Genomic DNA, 12,813 nt, shown 5'->3' on the forward strand with positions numbered 1-12,813 from the left:
GAGGTCTCCTGAGGGGTGGGCTGGAGGAGGGGTGTGCCTTTCCTTCTTTTCTTTTTTATTCTTTTTTATTGGAGAAGCACGCACACACACACACACACACACACACACACACACACACAGAGTGAGTTCTTTTCTCTGACTGCCTGTACTTTCATCTCCAGAAACACCTTACTTTTATGGCAAATATTCTTAAAGGACTCTTCAGAAAAGGCATCCTTGTAGATCAGAGGGTGAGCAACACAGCCCTCTTCACAACCTGTTCCCAGGCAAACAGCCCTGGAAAGTCAACAAAAATGGCAGAAGTAGATGGAAAGATCAAGAAACAATTGGCAGCTCAGGTGTAAGGTGCACCTGTCCAAGCACAGGGCTGATATGCAACAGACAGGGCAAGGCTGAGCTGCCCTGTGTGGGCTTCTCCAAGTCCAGGGCAGGGACTGCTCTCTCACTTTGTCCTTCTCTTTCTTTTTCTTCTTCAACCATCCCTCTCCTAAACCATTTGTCAAATGCAGATTATCATACTTGCCTGCTCTCCAAGATGTAATCAGCATCACTTAATAATGTTGAAAAATGCATTGGGACTTCAGAGGAAATAATATATTATTGTGAAACAAATGTCATGAGAATTTGAGGGCTACACTAATCTATTAAACTTTGAAATCATTATTTTTTAGTTTATTATTGAACTTGCCTGTTCATTTACTGAGTCATTCACTGAACATTATATAGAACTGTTCATAGGTGAACCTACAGTACTCCAGGTTCTGCCTATTTCAAAATGTGAGCAGCTATAAATCCTCATTAAACACTCTACAAGTGTCTACTGAGTGGCAGATGCATTGAAAAAAATATTTCTACTGCTATTTTGATCAAAATCAAGTCAAAGCAGAGGCCACTAGTCTTGGATAAGAGGTAGTAACTGAGATTGTATCTTAAGACCAGAAAGCTTAAAGTAACCTGAAAATAGAGTGCTGCTTTATTGTATACATCCAACTCTTCAATATAAAATCTGTGGGAACCCAGTTCATCAATGGAAACGTAATTGTTTACTGAGCTTGAATTATGATTGACATAGAGTCAGGAAGTCCAAAGAGCACAGAGTTGGTGAATCATATGGCCTTACCTGTAACACATTCCATATTTTGAAAGCAAGTGAAAAGAACCTGTCTCTTTGCATCTTAGAGAACAAATTAGTTTCCACCAAACCTTTTGGGTCCTGGACTTTGAGTGGTTAAAGTCAACTCTAGATATGCACTCCTGAGACCACTCCCAGCATCAAACTTCCACGTCCACATTAAATTATGTCCAATCCATGGGAGAGACTTATTCACTCTAGGAGGGGGCAGTGGCCATATGCCCAGGTTGAAGTTTGGGGAAGTGGTGGAGATTTTACTAACTTTAGTTCTAGAGGCAGTTAATACCTGCATCACCCCTCTAGTGAGAGAGAAGTAAGGAAAGAAGGAAAGAAGGAAGGAAAAGATGCTCCAGAACTGTTGAGGTGATGGTGAGGTAGAGAGGGGCTCCTCAGGTTGCTCTGTAACAGGGATAGTCAGAGGAGTACCCCAGTTGGAACTGCAATTGCTCAGGGCCTGAGCCGACACTGTGTTTGGCTGAATGATGGCATTCAGTTCTTGTTTGCTCCCTTGATTTATTCCTTACTTTACCATTCTTCCCCTGTCCTTAAGAGTTTGTTCCAAATAATGTTCTCTTTTAATTCATGGCCTTCATGTTCAATTTCCTTTTGATCTGTATTTATTAGCTGCCAAGTACATGTGAAGCACTGCAGGAGTCATCAATAATGTCTCTGTTCCCTGTCACTCTTAACTAGATGGAAAAACATCTCCTCATGGTTTCTAAACCCTCTACCCATCCATTATTTCATGACTTCAGTTGTGACACCAAGAACTGCCTCGGAAAAGGCTTTGTAGGAGCCTACCTTGGATAACCCAGGTCTCCGGCTGAAAGTCTAGTGTCCTGAGCCAGCATTTAGCCTGTGTAATCAGAGAGGCTGGTCACCCTAAGTCCACCACAGTTTTTATTAGCAACTTTCCCAAACTTTAAAAATAGAGGAAAAAAGAATGAATAGAAAAAAAAAAAAAAAGAATGAAAACAGTGGGCTTCTATGCAAGTAAACTAATACTCCCGAAATTGCCTCCAATGATCCTACCATGTAAAGATTCTGCTTTTACTACTTTTATTTTCTGTTGAAATTTCCCCACCTCCTCAAGTAACATAAACTTTTGCTCTGTTCTTTAGTTGTCATCTGCCTTGCCACACTTCCTTCAGCACTATCTCTTACTCTTGGGACAACCACCTTTTCTTCTCATACCCTTCCCTGTGAAAAGCATTTGGTTAAATTGTGAAGACTTCTCAAAGCAATGCTGTGCTAAGTCCCCCTGGGAGGGCTCCATCTTTTAGTCTGGAACTTTACCTGTGAAGGAAATGGATATGTACCCGTTCAGATCTCTCCTCAGGGAGGAGAAAACCTATAATTAACCAACTCCCTTGGGATTAGACTTGCCCAAGGGAGTCTTGCATTCTTCCTGAAGTAGCCACATCCATTTGGTAATTCATGTATGATTACAAAAGCCAAGAAATTCTGTACTGACTTGGGTCATACTGCATCCCACGGAGGTCAGCAAGGTAAGTCGAGGCTCTGTGGGTCTTGTAATCTCAGTTCACCTCTCCCTATATCCAGCAACAATGTTATGGTTTAGTTATGAGGTGTCCCCCAAAAGTTCATGTTTGGAACAATGCAGGAATTCTCAAAGGTGGAATGATCAGATTATGAGAGTTGTAACCTATTCCATAGATTAATTCACTGATGCAGATTAACTGGATGGTAACTATAGGCAGGCACATTGTGGCTGGAGGGACTAGGTCACTGAGGATAATGCTTTTGAGGTTTATATTTTGTCCTTGGTGAGCAGAGTTCTCACTCTACTTCCTGGGTGCCATGTCCTCAGCTGTTTTTCTCTGCCATGCCCTTCCACCATAATGTTCTGCCTCGCCTCAGACCCAGAGCTATGTAGTTGGCAACCAAGGACTGAAACTAAAACCATGAGCCAACATAAACTTGTCTTCCTTTACATTGTTCTTTACAGGTTTTTTTTCGTCATGGCAACAAAAAAAACTGAGTAAGACAAATTCTTCCCCTTCCTTCCATTGCTGTCTATTCTTACTCAATATCTGTACAATATACAGTCTGAGCAATATACAAGCCCTTTATCAGTGTCTGTTTCTAGAGAACACAAGCTGTATCAGGATCTCAAGATCTTAAGAACTTTAACTATGAAAGAGGAAACTATGGCTTCTCCAGAGTTCTCAGCAATATCTGCTTTCTTAGGTGACGAGGACACTAAATCAAGATCAGAACTGATTATCTGGAGAGCCACAGGACATGTGGTATAGTAGCAACCCAACAAATAATCTGAAAGAGAAACACAATGCAGAGGAGAATAAGACTGTAGACAATTAAACAAGATATATAAGGTCAAATTATAACAATGGTATCTGTAATAGTCATTGACATTTATGTAGCATTGATGATGTCCCAAACATATTTCAGACCTTTAAATATCTTAACTCATTGCATCTTTGTCATAATCATAAGAGTTAGGTCTTTCATCACTCCTGATTTACAGTGAAGAAACTGAGGCACATGGAGGTTGAGAATGATGTATCATAATGGAGCCCTGGATTTGTCTAGACTCTGACCCAGCCTCTATCCTTCCTTCACGAGAGAGGAGGCCAGTTCAGGATTGGCAGCATACGTTGGCATGTGAAGTCAGCTAAATGCAGAAATGCAGACAGGTCTTGACAGTAACAGGAAATAAAATTGCCTCAGTGGAAGGGAAACCAGTGGTAAGATTCATGCCCTTATCCAACTTGTAGCAACAAACATGGTCCTCCATCAATAGTGCGCATCAATATTTCAATGATATTCCTTTATCCCAAGATAAGAAAATCCTCTGTGTTAAACTGAGATATACCAGGATTCCATTTCTACCCCCCATGTAAATATCCCTGTGGGTATCACATATGTATCTTTCTCTCCCCATTATATATTCAACCTGCAAATATAATTCCTTAAATTCCCAGCGAATAGGACAGATAAAGAACACTCTGAGTATTACTTTCTTACATGTCAACACAAAAAATAGAGATGAAATTGCTTGTTTTTTTTTCTCTTTTATCCAACTGTGGTGCTACAGAGAAGCCTAACAAAGCAACAAGCCAATAAACCCATTGAGAATATGTCCATCCAAAAGTTCAAGGCCAGCTATGGGGTCATTTAGGAGGCCACCGTCTCCCTGCTTCCTGTGGAAATGATTAGCTCACCCATGAGTTACTACTAAGCTGGTTCCTCTTGCTTCTTGGAGATGAATTTTCAAGCCCCATTCTAACTCCTGCTTCTCTGCCAGAGAAAATAGAAAAAGATGAAGATAAATAATTCTTTTTAGAAATCCTACATTGCAAATTATTCATGCACCAAGTCTTTGGTCAAGGAGGATTTACATCCCTATATCTCTGTTTCTCTGAGCTCTGTATGTTATTCAGATAGGTGTGGAAATTGTACTCCAGGCTAGAGGCATAGGAGGGAAAACAGCTATTTTCTCTTTCACCATGGGGTGCTAAGAAGAAATGAACAGCTTTAATAACTTGGGGTGCAGTTGCCTCTACCTAGTCAACATAATGGAGTTATAATATGGCATAAATCATAGGTGGCCAATGCAGACAGCCTCCTGAAGGCTCAGGGAAACCTCTTGCTCACTTAGAACAAATCAGCACGGTTTATTCCCAGGACAGAGTAAGCATTTCCTCACACGCCTTATTCATCACCGAACACCTTACAACACCAGTACAGAGGCCCTCTTAGGCAAGGAAATATTTGTGAAAAGACTCTCTTTTCCTGTGGTGCATCCTCTAGAACACACAATCACACCATCAAAGATCTGACTTTCTAAGATCGTCTCTTATGTATACATGCAAACACACACTGCACCCAGAGTGTGTAACTGGTACAAAGTTTTCTCTCCCCAATTCCCTCTCCTTCTCCCCACCCCTCTCTAAGAAGTTTTGGAAATAAATACTTCCAAACTCAATAGTCATTTTCAACTGGTTATTTAAAAACCCAAATGACATCCTGCTTCTTCCCTTTAATCCAACTATCTTCTTCTTTCCCATCCTTCCAATATGATTTAAGCAAAGAACTTAATAATATCTACCTTAGAACTTAATATGTACCTTAGTCCCTAGTACTCTCTTATATTCAGAACTGTTTCTGAAAGAATGACTTCATCACAAATTAATCTTCCATCACTCCTAAAATAAACCTGTATTGAATGACGACATTTGTTTCCAACTCTTCAATATGAGTTTTAAAAAGAAAACTTTTTTTTAAAGTAAACTCGGGAAGGAAATGTCTCAGATGCATTTGGGTCTCTGGTGATTAATATCAAAATGCTTTACACTAGTAAGACATGGCTAGAGATGGTTATCTAATTGGATGCCAGCACCTCTTCCTCTCCCTGTTTCCTGGTTGAGGAATTGTTCTGATGAAGAGCGACCCCATTTACCCCTAAACATGGGCTATCTGAGGCCCCACTGTTTTCTAGGTGGGATCTCCTTGGCTTTCTTGTTGCATCTGGCCTGGGTCTTTGGCAAGTCAGTGGTGACAGTTTCTTCCAACAATGGTAGTGGCAGGGCCAGTCTTCCAGATGATTAAATAATCCTGCTTTCTGACCTGCTCATATGTTTGAATTGGAGCCATTTCCCTGGAACAGGGCTAAATCAAACATGCTGTCTGTTCACTGGTTGCAGGTTGGTGTCTGTGGACTGAGGTCCCCTCTGAAATTGTGAAATGTACCCTTTTCTTTCTAAGGTCACTGAAAAATCTGGAGTTATCATAGACATGCCCCCTGGAAAGATAAAAATCTTTGATTTATCTAAATCAGGGCTAAAATTTGCTTTTCATTGTGAATTATTGTTAAATTTCATAGCTCTGTTTTGAAAAGAAGAGGCTGTTTCTAATGCTGGTTAGAAAATATTTCTTCCTTGCGATATTGGGCATGTCCATGCAATGTACCTTTGACTACATGTGTGCACCAGGTGAAGATATGCATCAGGGAGAGAGGTATATTCAGGGTATTTACATTTTCCAAAGACATGACACCATGTCCTATAGAAATAATTAAAAGACTGTTTTCCGGTGAAGCTTAATGTTGCTGATATGCAAATATCAATGGCCTCCCTTGATTAAAAACACAAACCCAGAGCCAACTTACTATTACTAAGTTAATTTTACTATTAACTTAGTAATAGTAAAATTGCTGCAACAGGATCCTATAGATGAGTGTTTTTTAAAGTGTGGACAGGACCTTCAGCATCAGCATCACCTGGGAGCCTATTAGAAATGCTGTTTTTCAGGCCTAACCCCTGACCTACTCAATTGGGAACTATGCAGGGGAACCCAACAATGGTTCCAACCCCACCAGGAGATTCTGATGCATGCTGAAGTTTGTTAACTACTGCTTTTGCTGGATTTGGGACTTGATATGATCTAATTAGGAGAGCAAGAGGATACCTCTGGAGAATTCTACATGCTTGCTCTCAATAATCACTGCATCATAATCTACTCCTACTTCAGTAAGATATGATCCACACTGCTGCTATTCTCTCCTCAAAGGTGCTTCTACCAGCCCTTTAGTTCCCTGCTCCCACACAATTTAAACACTCCTCTCTCTGCAACACACAGTAGTAATTAGCTAGTGACTTGTTGTAGCATGTAGAACTCTGCAAATATTCAGATGTATCAAGTCGCCATTAAGTTCTGTTCACACTGCCCTCCCCCAGAGAGTTTTAAATGTCTCCATTTTACAGAAAGACAAAATAAAGGTTGCCAATTGCTACTTTAAGTAAGCCAATAGAGCAATTTGGAGTTCACCTTTTGTTATAGTGAATAGCATATTTCCATTCTCCTTTTACAGTCAACCTGATATGGTCTGAAATCTCAAGATACTTTCTCAAAACCTCACTCACCTTGACCAGGTAAAGGTCAAGGGGGAAAATAAAGGATATAGTGTTTTTTGTTCAAGATGTCTACAGCCAACTAATAAAAATTTTCACAGATAAAATCAACTAACAGAATTTGTCATGACACCCACTGATTTTGAGGCTATATTGACATGGGCATCTGTTTCCAATGCTAACAGAAATTGTAAATTGGTACAACTTTCTGAAAAGCAATTTGGCATATCATTTGGCTTAGTGATTACACTCCTTGGAATTGATCAAAAGGAAATAGTCCAGAGATGGAAAAGCTAATTAATACATAGGCAAATTCTCTGCAGTGGTATTCAAAAAATGAAAAAATATCTACCTTTCAGATTAAACAGATGGTTAAACAGTTCTTTCATAAGATGCATAATAATACAGCCACTGATAAACAAATTTTTGAGCACAAGTTATTAAATAGCAGCCACAAGATGAGATCTAGTGAAAATAGCAGGGTATAAATTTCATAATAGTAAGAAATTCAATTTTAAAAAATTGTGAATTAACACACATGTACACACAATACACACATACATGTGCACAGACAGAAATACATATGAACCCAACAGAAACTAGTGACACTTTGGGAATGGTTAAATGTGGGTAAATGGGTATTTAAGGATATTTTTAATAAATTTTTCCATAATGTTTTATATAATATTAAAACAGGAGAAAAAAATTTTATAAGAGATGTGATCACCATATACCTATGGTAGTTCAGATAATTAGAAGTTTCACAGACACAAAAATGAGTTCAATTTATTGCAAAAAAAAAAAAAAAAAACCCTGATAACTTTTAAAAATTTTCTCTTATGAAAGCACTGCATTTAGGTGTAGGGGAAATACAGTCAAGATTCAGACTCCCTCCTTGGTACTCATTTCTGATACTGAAAGAAAAAGTGTCTCCAGGGACAGAACTTTGCCTGCTATTCCACCAACATGCAGGGTACCAATTCAGGGCACATGTTCTGATACCTAGAAGAGACTTCCTTCCACTCCCTAATTCTCTTTAAAAATGAAGACAAAATGGGAAGGTGTAGGTCAAAGGACATAAAGTTGCATATAAAGTCTAGAGATCTAATGTACAACATGAGGATTATAACTAACAATATTGTATCATATTCAGAATTTTTAGTAAGATAAAAAAATTTTAGATGCTTTTGCCACAAAAAAGGGAGCAAGAATGTGAAGTGATGACTATGGAAATTTTTCTTGACTACAGAAATCATTTGACTATGTGTATCAAAGCATTATGTTGTACAACTTATTATGTGCCATAAAATAAAATTAAATTAAATTTAAAAAATGAATGTAAAATTTGTGTTGTTTAAAATCAATCTAGGAAATATGATTAACACAGTTCTTAAATGGGAGACATGATATCAAGTACAAACTATGTCCTAGGACACATTTTTATATTTGCAGTGTTTATTACAACAAACCAAAGAAAAACTACTATCCCCATTTTATAGATGAAGGAATGGAGGTCCATATACACAGCTAGATCATCCAAAGTCACTTAATAAATACAGACCAGGATCAAACTTGTCTGAACCATAGCTCTGCCTCGAATAGCCTCTTGTCCCCTACTTATGTTGAAGTGCTTTGACCTATCTCCATTCAGAAGAAAATGCAGGCCAGGCCTTTTACATATTACTTACTGTTTTGCAATAAACACCATAAAAAACATTTTGTCATATCTCATAGTAGATCACTTCCATATAGCTTACTTAAAGTATTTTAAGAAGCTAACAATAATAAAACCACAATTACTGAATGTATATTATGCATTAGGCATGTACTGGTCATTCTACCAGTTATTGTATTTGATAGTTTTCATTACAACACCCCTATGTATTACAAACACTATTTAACCCTATTTTACAAATGAGGAAACTGAGACCTAGGGGTTAATTATCTGTCTTATTGATTATCAAAGTCATCCATTGAACTACAAAGTCTGTGCACCCACTTTCTCCATTCTGAAATATTTCTAGAGAAAAAGATTACCCCATCCCCTTCCATCTCTTACTTTGTCATCAACTTTTTGTGTTTTGGCAGAAATCATACCTTGGCATGGTGCTCATCATTAAAAAAGAAAAAGTGAGAACAAGCAATACTGGCCCTTGTTAGAGTCTGGGGTTGAGTTTGTGCAGATATTAGAGATAATGGGCAGATCTGGCATTTCCTCCTCAACATCTTTAGCATAATGTTCATTAAGAGCTGGGTCTTTCAATAGTAAAAGTTCACTCAGTTACAATTAACTCAGACCCTTAGTAGGGCCTCATTAAATACTTAACCATTAATGACCAATTGAAGCCAAGCATTCCCTAGGTATATAAACGCCTGGGCTTTATAACTGCCCAACAACCTGCCAACACAAATGCCATGTGACTGACAGGCCAACAATACCCTCACTGAGTCCCCAGTCACTTCCTTTCCTTCTTCTGATTCCTAACCAGTTCTTGGACCCCTCTGTGTTTGACCTCAGGATCTGTCTCCTTTCACTCATTCACCCTTCAGACCTAGCGCTTGTTGCTGGCTTCCTCTTACTTATTCTTGGGTTGCATATCATTATGCCAACCTCAGGACAAGAGCTGCCATATTAATCCTCAAGGTAATGCTCTCAGTGGGTTCTCCTTCAATAAATTGGAGTCAGATATTTTCACTGAGATGTAAACCACTGGTAGAAAAATGATAGCTAGACTATGCCCATTTGCTTTCTCTTAATTTTCAGAGGGGTGACATGAGCAGAAGATAGTGGCTACATTAATTTAAGAAATCAGGGGTAAACTCAGTTGACCCTCAATCTCATTTTATAACAGTAATATCACCACACACACACATTGGTCTAGGCAGATGGCATAAGTGAAGAGCAGGGTGGTGAGACACTAGGGAGTGGTGGGTCTGTGATGGACTGAAAAGTGCATGGCCAGCAAAAGAATTCAGATCCAGTTTTTGAACTCTAACTGGGCAAAATAAAAGATTCGTGGAGCCAGTTCACAATGCCTGAATTGGATAATCAATTTTTTGACCTCAATTAACAGAAGTTCTATCAAAACTTGAATTCAAGAAAAGTAAAGAGACTTATATCGGAGCACACCCTGTCCCTCACCCAGCAGGTTGCCATCAATACCATCAAGCTCTCTCCCCTTTCCATTATGAAGCAACAAGCTGGCATCATTTTCACTACAATGTTAGTCATTTAGTTTTCAAGAACAAATAGTGAGTAAGAGCAAGATCTCAGGAGCCAGGTTGCCTAGGTTGGCATCCTGGCTCCACCATTTACTAGTTAGGCAACCATGGACGAGTTACTTAATCATGCCTCAGATCTGTAAAATGGAAAGCCTAATGGTACCCACTCTCTCACAGGATTGCAGCAAATTACTCAGAACAATGTCTGGCACATCATATAATAAAGGCTCTGTGTCCATGAACAATCGTGTGATCAACTGAAGTGCCTCGAGCCTGCGTCTGAGAAGATGACCTGAGTTCAGCACACCCAGGTTGGCAGGGGAGACTGGACTGGAAAAATGCAGAACCAATTACATCTTTCTGGGAGAAAAGATTGATGTGGATGACAGCAGAGTGGCTAAGAGTTTTGCACAGTGTCCTCCTCCTAAAAAGGGTCAGAAAATTCTACAGTTAGGCAGAGGACATTGAGGCAGCTCGAAACTGGGTTTATCCTAGACTGAAGCGTGGAAAATGAAGGCAAAAAATTGGCCTTAATCAACTTTCCAGCACAAGGAAGATAAGGTTTACCTGGCACATATTTCCTGTACCTTCCCTGATGTCATTGCAATTTTAAAACCAGCAGCATTCAGACCATAACTCTCCTCAGAGCACCCATGCTAGAAAATTGCCTTTTCATTCCTGACTCTAACCAAACACCAACTTTTTACAAAACAAGCAGTCCAAATTAATTAATTCACAGGACAGTGCCCATGACTGATCACCTCATTTGTATTTTAACCTTTCTCCTGTTGCAGTCTTGCAGTCCCTCTACACAGTGTTTTTTAAACTATAGTTCATAACCCATTAATAGTTTAATGAGCTCAGACCTGTATTTTATTATTTTATAATAAATAAAATGAAAAAAATGAATAAGCAAAATGAATAAAAAGAATGGTTGCCATGGAGTGAGAGTGTGTGTGTGTGTGTGTGTGTATACACACATATACAGAATCATGTAGCTGATGTGTCATAAGGTAAAATATATAATAATATACATCTATATACACATTACATGAGGTAAAATGCCATGATAAAATGTTTAAGAAATACTACTGTAGTGGAAAGTCTCATGGTCTGACATGCCCAAGTTCTGGCCTAATGGGACTCGTGAATTCCTTCTCATTTTTCCCTCCTTCCCACCATTCCTCTCCTTCCTCCCTATCTCCTCCCATTCATCAAAAGTTTACTGAGAGCTGGGTACTTTCTAGGCACTCAAGGTATAGAAGTGAACAAAACCCATACTATCCCCACAATCATGAAACTTAATGTTCTAGGAGAAAGTAGTCAATAAACACGTGAATGAAAATATACATAACATGTAGTTGTGAAGAATAAGTAGGAGTGCCATGTTTGGAAGCTGTGTTAAAGAGAAAATGTTTGTCTAATAGAGAAGCATTTAAGTAGATTCAAAAGAAGTAAGGAAACAAACTGAGAATACATAGGGACAAATGTTCCAAGCAAAAGGGCCAGTGGAGCAAAGGCTCTGAGATGATCATCCACCTCGTGTTGGGCAAATGCAGATGAAGCTAGCACGATAGTAGGGGAGGGAAAAGTGGGTAGGGAACATGATAGGGCCATTAGTAGAGAACATGCAGTTGTTGTGGACAAGGTCATGACTTTGGTTTGCACTTGAAGTGAGATGTAGACCTCCGAGAGGATTTTTCAGCAGAAGGTTGACATGCTTGCTCTAACATTTCTAAAGGAAAGCTAGGGAGAGAGGAACTACAGAGAGACAAAGGAGGTTCCAGGACAAGATAGGACATTTTAAAATATTTATTTATTTATTTATTGTAATCTAGGGAGTGACATGTTAGGTGATTCTGGCCCACAGGCAGGAGTAGAGGCATTAGGATAAGCTCAGATTTAGGATATACTTTAAATGTAGATGACGGACTGATGAAACAAATGTGAATGTGGAGGAAATTAATAGATAAAGATAAGGATAAATCTAAGAAATTTTCTGAGAAACCAGAAAGATGGAGTTGCCTTTCCTCAGTATAGGGGGAGCCTGCAGGAGCAACAGTTTTCATAGAGAAATTGAGTCCTTTCTGAATATACTAAGTTTGGAATACCTATTAAGCATCTAATTGGAGATTGCAAGAAGACCACTGGATACACAGTCCCCAGATGTAGGAGAGAGACCCAGGACAGAGTCAGATTTGCGAGTCGTCAGTATATGACTAGTATTTAGAGTCATGTGGCTGAATGAGATCACCAAGGAAGTGCACATAAATAAAGAAGAAAAGATATTCAGACAGTGAGGTAATGTTCAGGCACATTATAATCTCTTCATGCCCACCAGATGGCCAAAGCCCCTTTATATGTATAGGGAGCCATCCAGAAATATCTGGACCACCGCATCAGGAAGCCTGCCATTCTTCCATTCAATAAATATTTATTGACTGCTACGGGTGCCAGACCTTCCCAACCCCAAAAGGAGTGGGAAAATAGATGCATTGAAAGGAAAAAAGTGACTTCTAATGTTCAAGAAACTCAAAAAGGATGCTATTTCCACAGGTGAAAGGA

The sequence above is a fragment of the Sciurus carolinensis genome, chromosome 3 (assembly GCF_902686445.1).
Source record: "Sciurus carolinensis chromosome 3, mSciCar1.2, whole genome shotgun sequence".
NCBI classification, from domain to species: domain Eukaryota; kingdom Metazoa; phylum Chordata; class Mammalia; order Rodentia; family Sciuridae; genus Sciurus; species Sciurus carolinensis.